This window comes from Melopsittacus undulatus, chromosome 3 (assembly GCF_012275295.1).
Source record: "Melopsittacus undulatus isolate bMelUnd1 chromosome 3, bMelUnd1.mat.Z, whole genome shotgun sequence".
Lineage (NCBI taxonomy): Eukaryota > Metazoa > Chordata > Aves > Psittaciformes > Psittaculidae > Melopsittacus > Melopsittacus undulatus.
Window position 1 is genome coordinate 60,940,843 of NC_047529.1, and position 14,552 is coordinate 60,955,394.

Genomic DNA, 14,552 nt, shown 5'->3' on the forward strand with positions numbered 1-14,552 from the left:
TTTTTTTTCTTCAACAATAAACACTTAAAATTCTTCTGAAGTAGGATAACTCTTGTCTTCTACTGGTCTTAAATAACAGCTCTCACCTGTATGTATGATACCTAAGTTTAGACTGACTTTGAGAGTTTAAGGTGAAGTTTGTCTCTCAAGACTGACACAAGTATCTAATCTGGATAGTAAACTAGACAAGCTAGTGGCTAGGCATGTCAGTGCTAAGCAGATGCAACCAACAAGACTTTGTTAGTTTCATGTGATCAGTCTTGCAGGAAAAACACCTGCAGTTCAACCATCTCTGCAAAGTTCTAGCAATGGTGATATCCCCATAGTCACGCAAATACGGAAAACTTGTGTTGCTGTTGAAGGCCTAATACCTTTAAATTGGTCGTGTCTGGGTACAGGCTTTCATTAGTTTCACAGAACCTATTCTGTGATGCTACACTTCTCTAATGGTACTTTGGATATTAAACAGTAAAGTCCTACTTATTTCAAGTAACACTCTTGAAAATGCCCAGCTGAGTCCTCTATGAAAAGAAGTAATTCCAGCTTGTAGCATCAAAAGATCATGTCTAACAGTCTCAGCAAGCTATCCTTTAGGAACCGTTTTCTAGACTGACTGCCACGAAACTCAAGATTTGTCTAAATGGTTTTCTAGTTTAGCTTTGCCTGGAGTTTACAGGTGTCCTGTGAACTTATCTCCACATTTTTCACCTCAGGAGTGTTCTTCAATAATATTTTTCTCTTCAGTAATACTTTTCTATAAATGGTGCTGATAACTGACATGAGAATATTCTATCCATTATGGCAGTACAAATGCATGGCTTGCTGTAGTCATAGCTCAGTGTAGGTCTGAGTGTAGGGTGACTCCAGGAGCATGCTGGCTGTCAGTCTGCTGCTTTGGTGGTGTGGGACTATGTGCTGACAGAGATGTTGAAGCTTCCCAGCTAGGAGGCTGTAAACAGTTTTCCCTAGTGCTAGTCCTAAAAAGCAATGCCATCACTACCTAAAGGCCCAAGGCTTAGACTGCTGCTCCAGGAATGTGGTGATCTCCCAGGCTGTACAGCTGAAACTGCATTAGAGGTGGGAAAAACTGCTTCCCAACACATTGTGTAGTATCTGAAGCCTGTAAGGGCCTGTGGCCAAAGCCTAGAAGAATATGCTACTCCAGCACTGCCCCTGTTAAGCTCCTGTGCAACCACAGTAATGACAATTCAGTAATGAACTGAGGAACTGCTTGGACTTGGCTACATGTAGCTAAGCAAATAGGATTCATGTGTAAAGGAATTAAGAGAATCACCTGCATGTTCTTAAAACACAGAAGTACTATTTTAAATGCTAGTACAGCCACACTGTCAACGTACTTACAGACAAGCACTTGAAAGAGAATGCTGTCATTAGAAATTTACTGAGACAGGCATTTCCTTGCAATTTGTTCATTTGACTTTCAATCACAGGTTTAATTTCAGGTTAAGTTACACTTGTGCGTTTTCTTTCTGCTTAACTTTGTTGAATTACTGGTGTTGCAGTCCATGGGGTATTTTGCATATTGCTTACAGTTCAGGCAGGCCTCTGCTATTTGGGGCAGATAAGGGTAAAAACTGCATGTAATGTTTGCTGTTAGTATACTCCATGCCCACAAAGAAGCACGGCTGGAAATGAAGTTTAGCCAAATTTCAAGTTAACTGTTCAATTTTCTTTTATGTTTTGTTACATGCTGCACTTACAATACCAGAGCTGCTGTTACATTTAATAAAAAAGCAGGCCCTAGAGAATGTCCCTTCTGCAGCTGCCTGAGAGCTATCTCATGATACAGATTTTGCATTCTTTATAGAATGCTTTGTTCTGCTTTTGGTAACTGCTGTTAATTTTAAATCTATGTATTCAAGTGCGATACAGGAAGTCACATTTAGGAGCAAATTTAAACCATGTATTGGTATTTGTCATTCCTGGATTAACCAGAACATGAAACCACATTTTTGCTATTATGTAGTTCCTAATGTGCAGGGTTTACCTAATTACTTTATGTAATTTATAGCATTACTGTTAGTTTCTCCACATACCTTTTTCTAGGTTGTACTGATCTTCTCAGTTTATCCTTCTAAATTTCTCTTAAAATGCTAAGATTTCAAAGTAGCACACAAGGCATCTGCCCATGTGAAGACATGCACTAGAATACTGCTTTGTCAGTCTGCAGTAATGAAGTGTACCAGTGCGAGATTCCTGGGGCTCAGTCCAAACCCAGAAAAAAAAATCCACTCAGCCTCTGAGAGGCCAAACTGGATCCTTTCCAGACAGGCTAAGCAGGGAGCAACATGTTCTGTGACTGGTATCCTTTCACTTACCCCTTCATAGGCTTCTACAGTCTTAAATGCAACCCAGGATAGAAAAAGTGCAACTTCTTCCTTTCCTCCCTTCTAGCCACTGCTTTGCTTGCTTTGAAGAGTTGCAGAAACTTCTTAGTTGCAACAAACAGGAGTCCATGTACAGCTATAATATTATCTGCAATATGTAACCTAATATTGTCTGATTCACAATGATGTTTAATTTTTTTTTGCAACATTTTAAGATTTATATATTTAGGAAACAATATAGGAAAAATATAGGAAAAAAAACCCCAGACCACTGATTTACGATGTGCAGATTATTGGACCTCAAAGACTAAATTGGAAACCCATTTGATTTTCAAACTCTTCCCGCACAACCCATTTTGCTCAATTAGCTGTCACATGCAGTGTAATGGAGTCAAGTATCACCTGTGAAATATGTTTTGTGTAAATACATGGTTGCTGTCACATCATAGAATCATAGAATAGTTAGGAGTGGAAATGACCTCAAGATCATCTAGTTCCAACCCCCCTGCCATGGGCAGGGACACCTCACACTAATCAGTTACTCTAAGTTCATAAGCAGCACCATGTATTAAGATAATATTTTTCTAGGGTAGTGAGAAGACTGATGCAAAGCTGTAAGGCATATGCATGACAGACAACCCACACCTGCAGGCATACACACACACACACCTTTACTTCCTGAGGCTCTGCATCCATTTGAGCAGAAGCCAAGGCTTACCAGCCAGACTGCGGGAGAGCACTGGCCCTTCTTTTGAAGGTCTCACCGGCCAGAATAGGCCAGTTCTTGAAGGTGAGTTATGAAAGCAGCCATCCCCTGTTACAGCTTCTTAAATAGCTACTTGCACTAAAGTAAAACTTTCACAGGGGATGCAGTGCTTGATCTCTGTTTACAAATTAAATTGAGGCCAGTTAAAAACTGCAAGTTGTCTGAGCTGCTGGTAGCTTGCTTATAAAACATGTCTTATAAAAACAAGACACAACAGATTAAAATAAATTTAAATTCCAGAAACAGAGGAAAAGGTATCAAAACATCAGAAGAATACCGATTCTGTCAATTTGCTGTTCAGTTTCCTACATGCTTGAGAACAAGTATGTGGAGATAGGAAACACTGTAATATTCGTGCCTTCCAAACAAATAATCATTAAATATTAGTTCATTCCATTATCAGAACTTGCAAATGCCTATATCTTAAGTTTCATGAAGCCAAACCCTATTCTCTCCTTTAAACACACTCCTGAATATTAAAAGTGGGAAATAAAACCCCAAAACCAAGCAAACAAAAAAAACCCCAAACCCTTTTTAAACAGCTGAATTTTGAGTTTTTACTTAGTACTCTCTGTGAAATCATGCCCTTGTTTAACTCAAGGCTTACATTGCTATTGACTGAAGTGGGAGGGATAATAGGTGAACTGTAATGAATAATTGCTCTTGTAAATTCAATCCCAGGGAGCTCAATGGGATGATTTACGTGAGAGCATGTTCCATAGCAAATTATAATTCAGTCCTACAGTCCTTATAAACATTTCTCGCGTTTCACACTGGTGTCAAAAGTAATGGTGCATTTTGAGTAAGATGATCCTTGGCAGTCGTATGTCAGAAATGAAGGGGAATATTAAACTTCCTAAAAGTAAACATAGCTTTTTGACTTTGAGAGTGAACCAATAGCATTACTACTAAATCTAGCTGGCCACTTATCTATTGAATCCTAAAACAGTATCTGAAGTTGGAAGACATCCATACGGATCATAAAGTCAAGCTCACAACTACTGAGGCACTAACACAGCTAAGTTAGTAATGCAGGTTGCATAGCTGTTAATGCAATTGCATGTTTTAAAGGAAATTATGGTACAAATAGATCACTATAGGATTTTTGCTTTCTAACTGAAGATGTTGATATGTGCCTGTGTGTTAGAAAGGTGCGAAGTTCTGGTTTGAGTTTGCAGAGGAGCCATGGAAATGGAGTTCTGACTCCACTGATCTAATTCCCATCTGTTAAATTTGTCTTAATTATTTGCAATAGTAAGGATTTGGTACTTGTTTTACAGTTATAAATGCTGCACCTGCAAAACCGGGAGATAGGAGAAAACCAACATAGGGACTGAACAGAGTTGTTAGGTGCAATTACAGGGCTAAACTCTAGCCTCTTTTCTGAGTGCAGTCCTAGTGTGGACAGGAGTTACTTAGTTACATGGATGTAACGGAACAAGACAAAATGTTCCAAGCTCTTTTTTCTTGCTCATAAACTTAGAGCAGTATAGTGCTTCTTCATCATCTGCTTCTTACAAAAGAGGCACGGGCCTCTGTGCCTGACAGAGACTACTCTATAAATGCACCATATGACCACTCCATCTACAGCTAGCCACTGTAGCTTTCCAGTTGCTTCCAGTCTGTAAGTTTGGATTTGGTCTTTCAAAGAGGAACTTACTGTGTATCTGTCAGCTTCACTAGACACATCATTAACAGCACATGTTCTTAAGGGTTAGAAAATGTTTAGGCCAAATGCAAGGTCAGATTTCCAATTACAAATTAGAATCCAGGCTATAAAAAGATAGATAAAGCTAGACTCAACTAAAAGATTCCTTTTTAGCTGCTCTAGTTCTTGCAGCCAGAATGCCTAGCAGCCTAGACAGCAGTTAACGTACATTTTTCACACTATTTCAGGATGAAACTTTAACCAGAGGGCCTAAGCCCTTGAGGGCAATTCTCTAATGGTAACCCCCTCCAAACTCACTCTCTTCTCTTTGTTAAAGATGTCTCCCTCCTGTTATTGCATGATGCCATTCTAAAGCAAAGATAGTGTCGCTGCATTATCTGAGAGGAGAGGGAAGAGTGTGTTTTTATTCAGTTATTAAAGCATTCCCGGTGCTGCTAACAATATCATGCAGGGCATGTATCATAATGAGTACTCATTGTATGTTCATTTGATTAGACTTTGAGATTTGTATTCTTCATATGCTACATAATGTCCAAACCCACATTATTAGCTAGGTTATATATAGGATGCTCTGTCCAAACCACTTCTTCAGTAGCCCAAATTTGGGGGTTTTAAGGGTTCTTACAGACCTGTGTTTTACAGACACATTCAGATAGTGCTGAGTTTGGGGATTTTTTCTTATTTGAAGATCTAACATTTTATAGTTTCTAATTATCAAATTTTATTTAGAGCAAAAACCTGATGAAAACTAAAAAGTGTTGACAGAGTTGCTGATTTAAATCAAAACTTATTTATTCTCCCAAAACTGTTACGAAATACAATACTGGAGGGAAGGAGAAGACACAGAAAAATACTAATTTCCATTACAGAAGGTATATTTTACCCAGTGTGCTGTAGTGAAATCTGGCATATGTAAGAACAAGAAAGACCAAGCTACAAAAAACCTTTGGAGTGCAAATGCTGAAGCTGCAGTACCTACAGCTGAAGGATACTGGGCATGAGGCTGACAGGACTAGCAGAAACATTAAAGTAAACAAACAAACAGCCATCACTGTATTTGTCTGTACTCTTATATGATTAATATTGGTTTAAAAGTTAGTATTTCATTTGTTGAACTGTGCTTTCACTGTTTCTAAGCAGATAATAAACTGTGAACTCATAGGTTTTAATATTCTAGTTTTAAGCTTGCTAAAACGTTTATTTGCAGCTGTACTCTGTGGTTAAGTGTGTAACTTGGAAAAGCTGAACAATTTATATTTGTGCCTTTCAACTCTTCCATTTAGTGTGCTGCTACATAACAGGAAGATGTGTTTTCTGATTACCTGCTCTCTTAACATGGTAATCTCTTAAATACTTCATTCCTGAAATATTTAAACTATGCAGACCACCCAGAAGGGCTCAGCAGACAAGAAGTTACAAACCCAAGATTTTCTCTTCAGCTTCTTATGTTACTGTGTCTGTCAAGCAGTAGGTAAGAAATGAATCAGCTACTGGAAAAGCTATCTTTTTTTTTTTAATAAAGAAAATGTGACGGAGACACATAGAAATCACATGTTTAAACTAGCTTTCATAAAACTATGTCCTAACTCCTTTTAAAAGCATTGTAATCCTAACTGTTCTTACTGAATTTGGACAATGCTACATCATTGAGGCACTTCTCAGTTTCTTAAAGTACTAAAGCTTGATGATAGGAATTTAATGTAAAAGATGATCTATAGATTACATTTGCTTCCTGATCTTACAGATCTCAACCAAGCAAAGGCAGGAGAGCACTTCATCTTACATAACATAAATGTACTTCTTTACATGGTAGGGAAACGTGCTAGGATTATTTTTAAGCAAAGCGTGTCATCATATATTTGGTTAAACTTTGTTGAAACCTATCTAATTACAACCACTGCCTGTCCAGGTCAAGAGTTCTCCAAATATGTAATTGCCTAAAATAAACATGTACATAAATCTGTTCAGAAATCAGAAGGGTGTAAGTGGAGGGTACTGCCTGGTATGATTCTGTGTGTGTTTATGTGCACATGTGTTTGTTAGAACTGACACGAGAGGAACAGAGAGGCAGAGAAGAGCTCAGAATGTGAATCTTAGAAGCATATTGATAAAACTATTAGGTTGAGTGCTGATTGAAAAAGAATGAAGGCTCTGAGGAAGGTAAGTCTACTATGTGGTCTTGTATACAAATCCCTGGGGAATTCAGAAGATTCGGGGAAACAGGAGAATTCAATCACAAAAAATAGATGGTTACAGAAACAGACAATCAGCCCATACTGAATGTCACAAAATATTCTTCAGTTTATTAACTGGTGGCTTCAGAAATTAATACAATCTCTCTATTCCACCTGTAATATGTATTATATATATGAAAGAAATATATATCTGTACATATTTATATATAAATATGCAAGTGATAAACGATTCTACAATAGCATTTTTGTAACATTTTTATCAAATTTAGTTGGGTTTTTTGTGTTTTTTTTAATCCTTAATTTTCAAGACTAAAGGCACTTTGAACTGTTTGACCAATCTGTCTGCAAATCTAAGCAAATTGCCCTTGAATAAGAGCCTGAGCTCTGAGACAGCATGTTGTACATTATATGTCCCATACAGTTTCCCAATAGACATCTATAATTCTGCAGAAAGATGTATTTCATGAATCTTGGGATGGAATGGGAAGATTAGAAGTTAGGCCTTTTTGCAAATGGTGCATCATTCCTTCCACCACTAGAGGAACCCTATAAAAATCTAAGGAATGGTTGCTTGTATGCTGATGAAAATACAAATACCATGTCCATCTCCCCCGTAAAGAATACTTTGACTGCATCCAAGCTCCCAAAGAACAACACAGCACAAAGCATAAGTACAAGCTGCCATACAATCCAAAAGAGACATGCAGGATTTTACTGTACTGATAGGCATCCCAGAATACAATTAAATCTTACATCACTTGAAACCACCCAGGAAGACAGACAATTGTTCAGACTGCTTAAGGACTAAATGGGAATGAGTCTTCATCTTGAAACTTGCATTTCTAGTGAGTCAGTGGGACTGCCTGCAGGAACAGAAATCCTTACTCCTTTCATGATCTTGCAAACCAGTCAGTATGGAAATAAGAAGCACCAGTGGCAACTAGAATGTTAGAAAAGGTGGCAACAGGCAGTGGCTGAATGAAATGATCCTTCATTAGTAATTACCCTGATGCCCCAGTATAGTGAGGATTCTTTTGATAAGGCAATCTTAAGACTACATAAGCATAAATATGTTTTCTAAAATAGGTCAAGAGATCTGAACTACTCGCCCTCTTCTGAGTAACCAAAATGGCATTATTAAAGTTACCAGCCTAGAGATGTAGAGGTTTACTCTTTCTTTAAGTTTTTTGCCATCTCCAGCAGTGAAAATACTCATCACAGTATCTCTTGTTTCAGTGCTGTACTAGGATTAGGTTTGTAGTTTCTAAAATTCTTGATAACACTTCCTGAATAAAAGGATACAGTTGGGGAATTCCAGAGAAGCAGCAAAGCCAACTAAATGAATCATTTACTGCTGGTTGCTGTATGTATCTGCTGATATGGGAGGAAGAGCTAGCTGGAATAGTATAGAAGGCGGCAAGAGAGAAAATTATTTGTTTTTTCTAGGCACAAATTCAGGGCTGTTGCATGCTAATTCTGAGCTGATTAGACAAACTGAAGTGAAGGAGAGGTGTTGGCAGGGAGCACTGTTCTTGCTAGCAATGCCAGAACTGGCCCTTCCGTAGCTCTCTGCCAAATGCGCAATCCCTCGCCCAATCCAAAGCTGGTCTTTCCAGCAGAATCTTTCCACTTGGTTTTCTTCCAAAATGAAGATGACAGAAGGGTATTTGTAATGCTTTGCCTTGCTGTTTCTGGTTTCTAGAACAGTGATGGCTGAATGAGCTTAAAGAAACTAAGATGGTGCCAGTTACACATTATTATGTATTTTAACACACTGAATATAAGGGAAATGAAGTCTAAGGTGCTAGTCTGTAGCTTCTATAATGGGAAAAACTTTTCTGCTTCCAAATGACTGGGCATGCTTTCATACACAGTGGAAGTGTACCCTATTATATAACTATTACTGAAAGAACATCTTGAGTATTACCATAGTATCATTCAAAAAACTGTTCTCTTAAAAATATTTTGGTATCTTAAACTGGTACCTGATGTTGTTTTCATAAGAATATATATATCTAAATGCCAACATAAACTTCTCTTTGTTAAAACAGAAATCTCTTACTTCTCTGTAGGGGAATCCTGTGCCCATGATAGATAATACTGATGGACCTTATGGTTAAGATGTTCAAGTCTGACAGTTGGAATGTCATATTCAGTTCTTTAGGAGGATAAATCAAAAATACCAGATCAAAATACAGCCATGACAGTATAAACTTACAGACATCTTTTCTCATCTCCTATAATTCTGTTGCTCAACTACAGTGTGAAGACCCTGGCAGATAAAGCAGCAGTTAATGGCAATCTGTTTTACAAAAACCTTCATGTAACACATGTTCGGATGAATGTTCTTTAGCAAGTCACCGTTCAATTAATAATATTTTATTCAGTATAAATTACTTAGAATGCAAGAACTGCAACAAAAAGTTACAAAGTTAGTAACTAAAGAATGTATTGGAAGTTCACTCACTGGTGACCCAGTACAAATACAACACATGCCTGTAAGAATAGAAATAGGAAAAGAAAGTCCTGAATTAATTATGTGTAGAGATCATAATACGTGTGTGGCTGCTGACTGCAGATGATCCTAAATGCTAATAACGTGCCTTCAGAATCTCCAAGAGGGCAAATAAAGAGAGCAAAAAAGGCCAAGGCCAACAGAATTCAGTATTCTCCTTTTTAATTACAGACTTGTATAGAGCAGCTCAAGTCAAGTTTCACCACTCAGAAATCCACAAGAGAAGGTATAAATTCTTTTCTTCTCAAAGCAGATCTCTACAGGAAAAAAAAACCCCAAAACCACCAAAACCAAACCCCCCCCCCCCAAAAAAAAAAACAACAAAACCCACCAAACAAACCAACCCCCCCCCCCAAAAAAAAAAACCAAAACACTGCAACTGAACCCCACCAAATCAGCAGGAAGTACTGCTGAGGTATTTGCAGACAGCTAATAACTCTCTTGAGAGCTGACATTTGTATCTCCCTCTCTCAATTGCTTGCTGTGAAAAAACAGCTATGCTTCCCTGAAGATATATGTAATAAAGGATAGTGAGGTCTTTAGGCCTTAAGGCTAATAGATCTTGTTTTTTTTTTAAATATCACGAGCTTACTGTAAATTAAATGAGATAATTGTTTGTTGGTTTTTTTTAATAAAGGCAAAAAATCTCATTGACAGCAGCTATACAGAGACCTGATCTCCTGACCTGCATTTCTGACTAGCTTACACAGGCAGTCATGTCTTTGCTCTGTTCACGCTCTGAGCCAGCTGGACATAACACCAGCTTCTTTCCAGAAATCATGTGGCCACATTAGCACAGCTCTGAGCCCAAGCTAATATATCCTGCCTCACAGACAGACTTACTCGCTCATGCTCAGGAACACACAAATCACAGCTACGTAGCCACAGCTGGCTCACAGCTGGCTGGTTCAGGGCACATGCAGAGGGAACTTGTCAGTGTCCATACCCATTCATGTACATATACCCTTAAATCACCCTGGGCATTGTGTGCTGCAACAAAAGCTATTTTTAAGAGTTGGTTCTCCAAATAATTGTCCTTTAATTACATAATACAAACCAAAATGAAACAGGAAGATCTTACAGTAGTGTTTGTGTCAACAGAGCCACAACAGTGCAGCACCTAAGCATGCCTACAAACTCACTTAAAAACACTGAACTGATTCATTAGCTTGTCTTATTTAAACTTTTTTGTTTATTATTGAAAATACATACAAAAATTTACATCTTGTCCTGTATCAGGAAATTGATACTCTATAGAATGCCATTATAGAATTATGGAATTATAGAATTATAGAATGCATTACATTGCCATCTATCATTTCTATTGTTGCATGTAAAGCATTACTGTCCTTTTAAAACAACCATAGATGTCAAACACTTTAAAAGAACTGTCAAGGGAAGGATTATCGTATTGCACTGGTTGCCTTGCTTTCCAAACACACCCTCTCTCAAGCAATGACGTGAATCAGAAAGGTAAGGACTAGTAAAAGAATGTGGTCAACCATGACAATTCCCTTCTCCCCATTTTTTTGTTTGTCATTTCTGAACAGTATTCCTCAAGCAGGGAAATGGTAAATGTGCTTTGCTGTAGATTCAGGCCCTTCTTCCCATTCATTACCCTCACTTCCTCTTGAAAACAGATGTAAGATGGTGTGACTGCGCTGGTTTTGCCTCAGACCAAGCCAACACAACTCCTCAAAATTACTTTTCCAATAGCTTTAAAAGCTTAAAAGTCATTCACAGCAGCACTTTTCAGTCTTCCTACGTAGAATTCCTAAAGAGCTCAGTAACAGCCTTTTTCATGAACTGATGCCTTCACAAGTAAAAGTAGTAATTGTAAGCATACCAAATGTACGTTAACTGACAATGGGATCTTCAGAGGGATTTCCAGCTCTCATCTGCTGTGATTTATCTACTGTGCTATATTCCTCTTCTTCTGTACAAAAGATAGTTGAGTTAAATAGCTGGAATGAAAAATGAAACTACTAATCAGAATTTAGGGTTCATACCCTTGTATGACCCTAAATCTTTTGGGTCTAGCTACCTCATATGCTGTCCACAGTAGTGGTCACCTGGTGAAGAATGCAAGTATATGTGGTGTACTCCCAGCTGTTGTCAGCTCAGTTGATGTGCTCGGCCTGGTATGATTTGCCCATTTTATTAACCTCTTCAACCACTTGTCCAGTCTCCCAATGAATTAATGTGAATTTTTGCCTTTACACACTCTGGAAAGGAATCTAGGTTTATTACCTGTTTGGTTTGTCATTCTGAACCAAATGTAAGAGCTCAAACCAGCCACACACTGAGCTAGATCAAAGATCTGGCCAGCCAGTACCCCTGTCACCTAAATCAGTCCATAGTTAATACCTGGAAAAGAGCAGAAGAACAGGCAGGACAAGCACATAAAGGTATTTCACCTCGTAAATCTCAGCCTTCAGTAATCATTGGCTCAGGAGTTCTCTAGCCAGAGAATAGTTGCAATTCACCTGCCATTTTACCATCCAATCATTCATGTACTAATCACCTTAAACTGAAGGAAGGTAGATTTAGATATTTAGGAAGAAATTCTTTACTGCAAGGGTGGTGAGGCACTGGTACAGACTGCCCTGAGAAACCGGCTGCCCCATCCCTGGCAGTGTTCAAAGCCAGGTTGGACAGGGCTTTGAGCAACCTGGTCTAGTGGAAGGTGTCCCTGCCCATGGCAGGGGGGTTGGAACTAGATGAGCTTCAAGGTCTCTTCCAACCCAAACCATCCTATGATTCTGTGATTCTATGAATCATCACAACAGGCTTTCATTTTTACAACCCCAAACCCACAGTATTATAATCCAGTTTCAGCATCTCACTTCCACTGTTTCTGGGGTTTTTTTTTAAACAAATAATTTAGGAGTACATTTAACACTACAAATTTCCATGGAAATCAACTAATGACCTCCATTTTGAAGACAGACCATTTCATCCTACCCTGTTTCCCACCATTTAAACATTAATCAATCCATAAGAACAACTTCTTATTCCTTAGCAGCCTAGTTTCTTTTAAGAGCCACAGTCCACAGCACTCTGTAATGCAAACAGAACTTTATTTTGATGCAAAAGCATCAGCTGCAAGTATCTTAAGATCAGTATTTCAGAACAGCTCTAACATAAAAACAGTTTGAAGTGGATCATACACAAATGGTGATCAGGAACTAAGTCCAGAGTTAGTTTCTATCCTGTAGGTTCCTTCACTAGTCACTCCAAGAAGCCTAAAATTTACGGCACCAAGAGTTTTAGTCTCATCTCATTTAGAATTCATATAAGTTGTATGTTACTTGTTTTTAAAGTAATTCTGATTTGATTCAACATCCTTTAGCATTGCAGAAAGCTGTTTTTACCTTCCCTGCATAACTTATACCTCCTTTTCTCAAATGTCTAGCATGCACAGTATCTCCTTATGCAAATTTAAACTATTCTTTCTCTCCTATTCTGGATGTGGGGGCTTTGGTGTGCTTGGAGCAATAGATTTTTAGTGCTTATAGAGATATACACAGATAACAGAGTCAGTGAATCCTTCTGTTGTACAACTGGACTTATTTGTCATATTTGTCCAACTACTCTTCACCATTTCCTACCTCACTTTTGTCAGATCTGTCCTGTTCTTTGAAGATATAGAATGCATTTAATATTCTACTCACGCAGTATGAACTAAGATTGAAAAAGGAACATTCTAACACCTCGTAGTAATATCACAGTAAGAAAAACAAGTTCATAGAGTGTTTACCCTCAGGCTTGAGCAATGTGATTCTTACTTTTTATACTGGGGAGAAATACTTTCCATAGGTCAGCAGGCATACCTACAAACACACTAAACTACCAGGAATTCCAAACTGCTGCCAAATTACACCTCAATAAATGCTTACTGAATTAAGACTCTGATGTTTCTGATGCAGATTGATTAATAAGTATTTTTTATTTCCTGCACTGCAAGCCACTTTGGCAGCTCCTGAGGTTAAAAAAAAATGTTTTTAACAGTACTTCAGTAACAAGCAAAGCTGTGTTCATGTACAAGGAAAACCAACCACAATTCCATAAAAGTATTTCACTAATAAAAAGTAAGCCCTGGGAGCATTGATCAAAATCAGTAAATAAATATGAAACAGAAATAACCTTCTGCTTTTATATAATTGTATAAAAAAATTCCAAGTGCCTTTTATATCAGTTTGTTTTAAACATATTTTAAACAAATACAGACAGGCCAGCTGAGATTAAACAAGAGCTTGATCCTGAAAAATAATGAATATTCCCAGTAACCTTTGAAGTCAAGGGCATTCAGCCCACCAGGAGTAAGAATTTACATCTTGGTATCTCAAATAACTGATGCCAAATAATCTGAGGACATGTAAAAGATTCCAACATTAACATTTCATAAAATATCAAGCCAATTCTGTAGACATCCCCTTCTGATCTAGCTGGGTAACAAGTAGCATAATTTACTCCCTACTTGTTACCACCTGCATCAGAAGATTGTCACCTGACAAGTTTTACTGGGAGGGAGCCCAGTTTTAGGACTCCATGCAGGACACTGCAGCAGTTCTCAGCTCTACCACACCACTCTCCTGCCCCATCACTCACAGACACATTTCTCCCAGATTTGGATACAGTACCAACTTCCCTCAGGATTTTCCTACTGCTCTTCCCCTTATATGCTTCAGCACAGGATATCAGCAGGTATACCCTTCCCTGAGGAAAAGACAAGACAAAATAAGCCTCTTCAAGGACAACTGGTGGATTCCCATGGGGATAACACCCTTGACAGAAGAGGAGGTCCAGAAAAGCTGGTTTCAGGTTTCAAGCGTCACCTCCTCCAGGCCCAGGACCTGTCCATCCAAATGAGTAGGAAGTCGAGCAAAGAATGCCAGGAGGCCTGTGTGGATGAACAAGGAGCTCCTAGCCAAACTCAAACACAAAAAAGGAAGCATAAAGAAGGTGGGATCAAGGATATATACCTGTGATAACTACATAGACATTGTCTGAGCATGCAGGGAACTGAAACCTGTGAGGGATGTCAGAGACAAGAAGT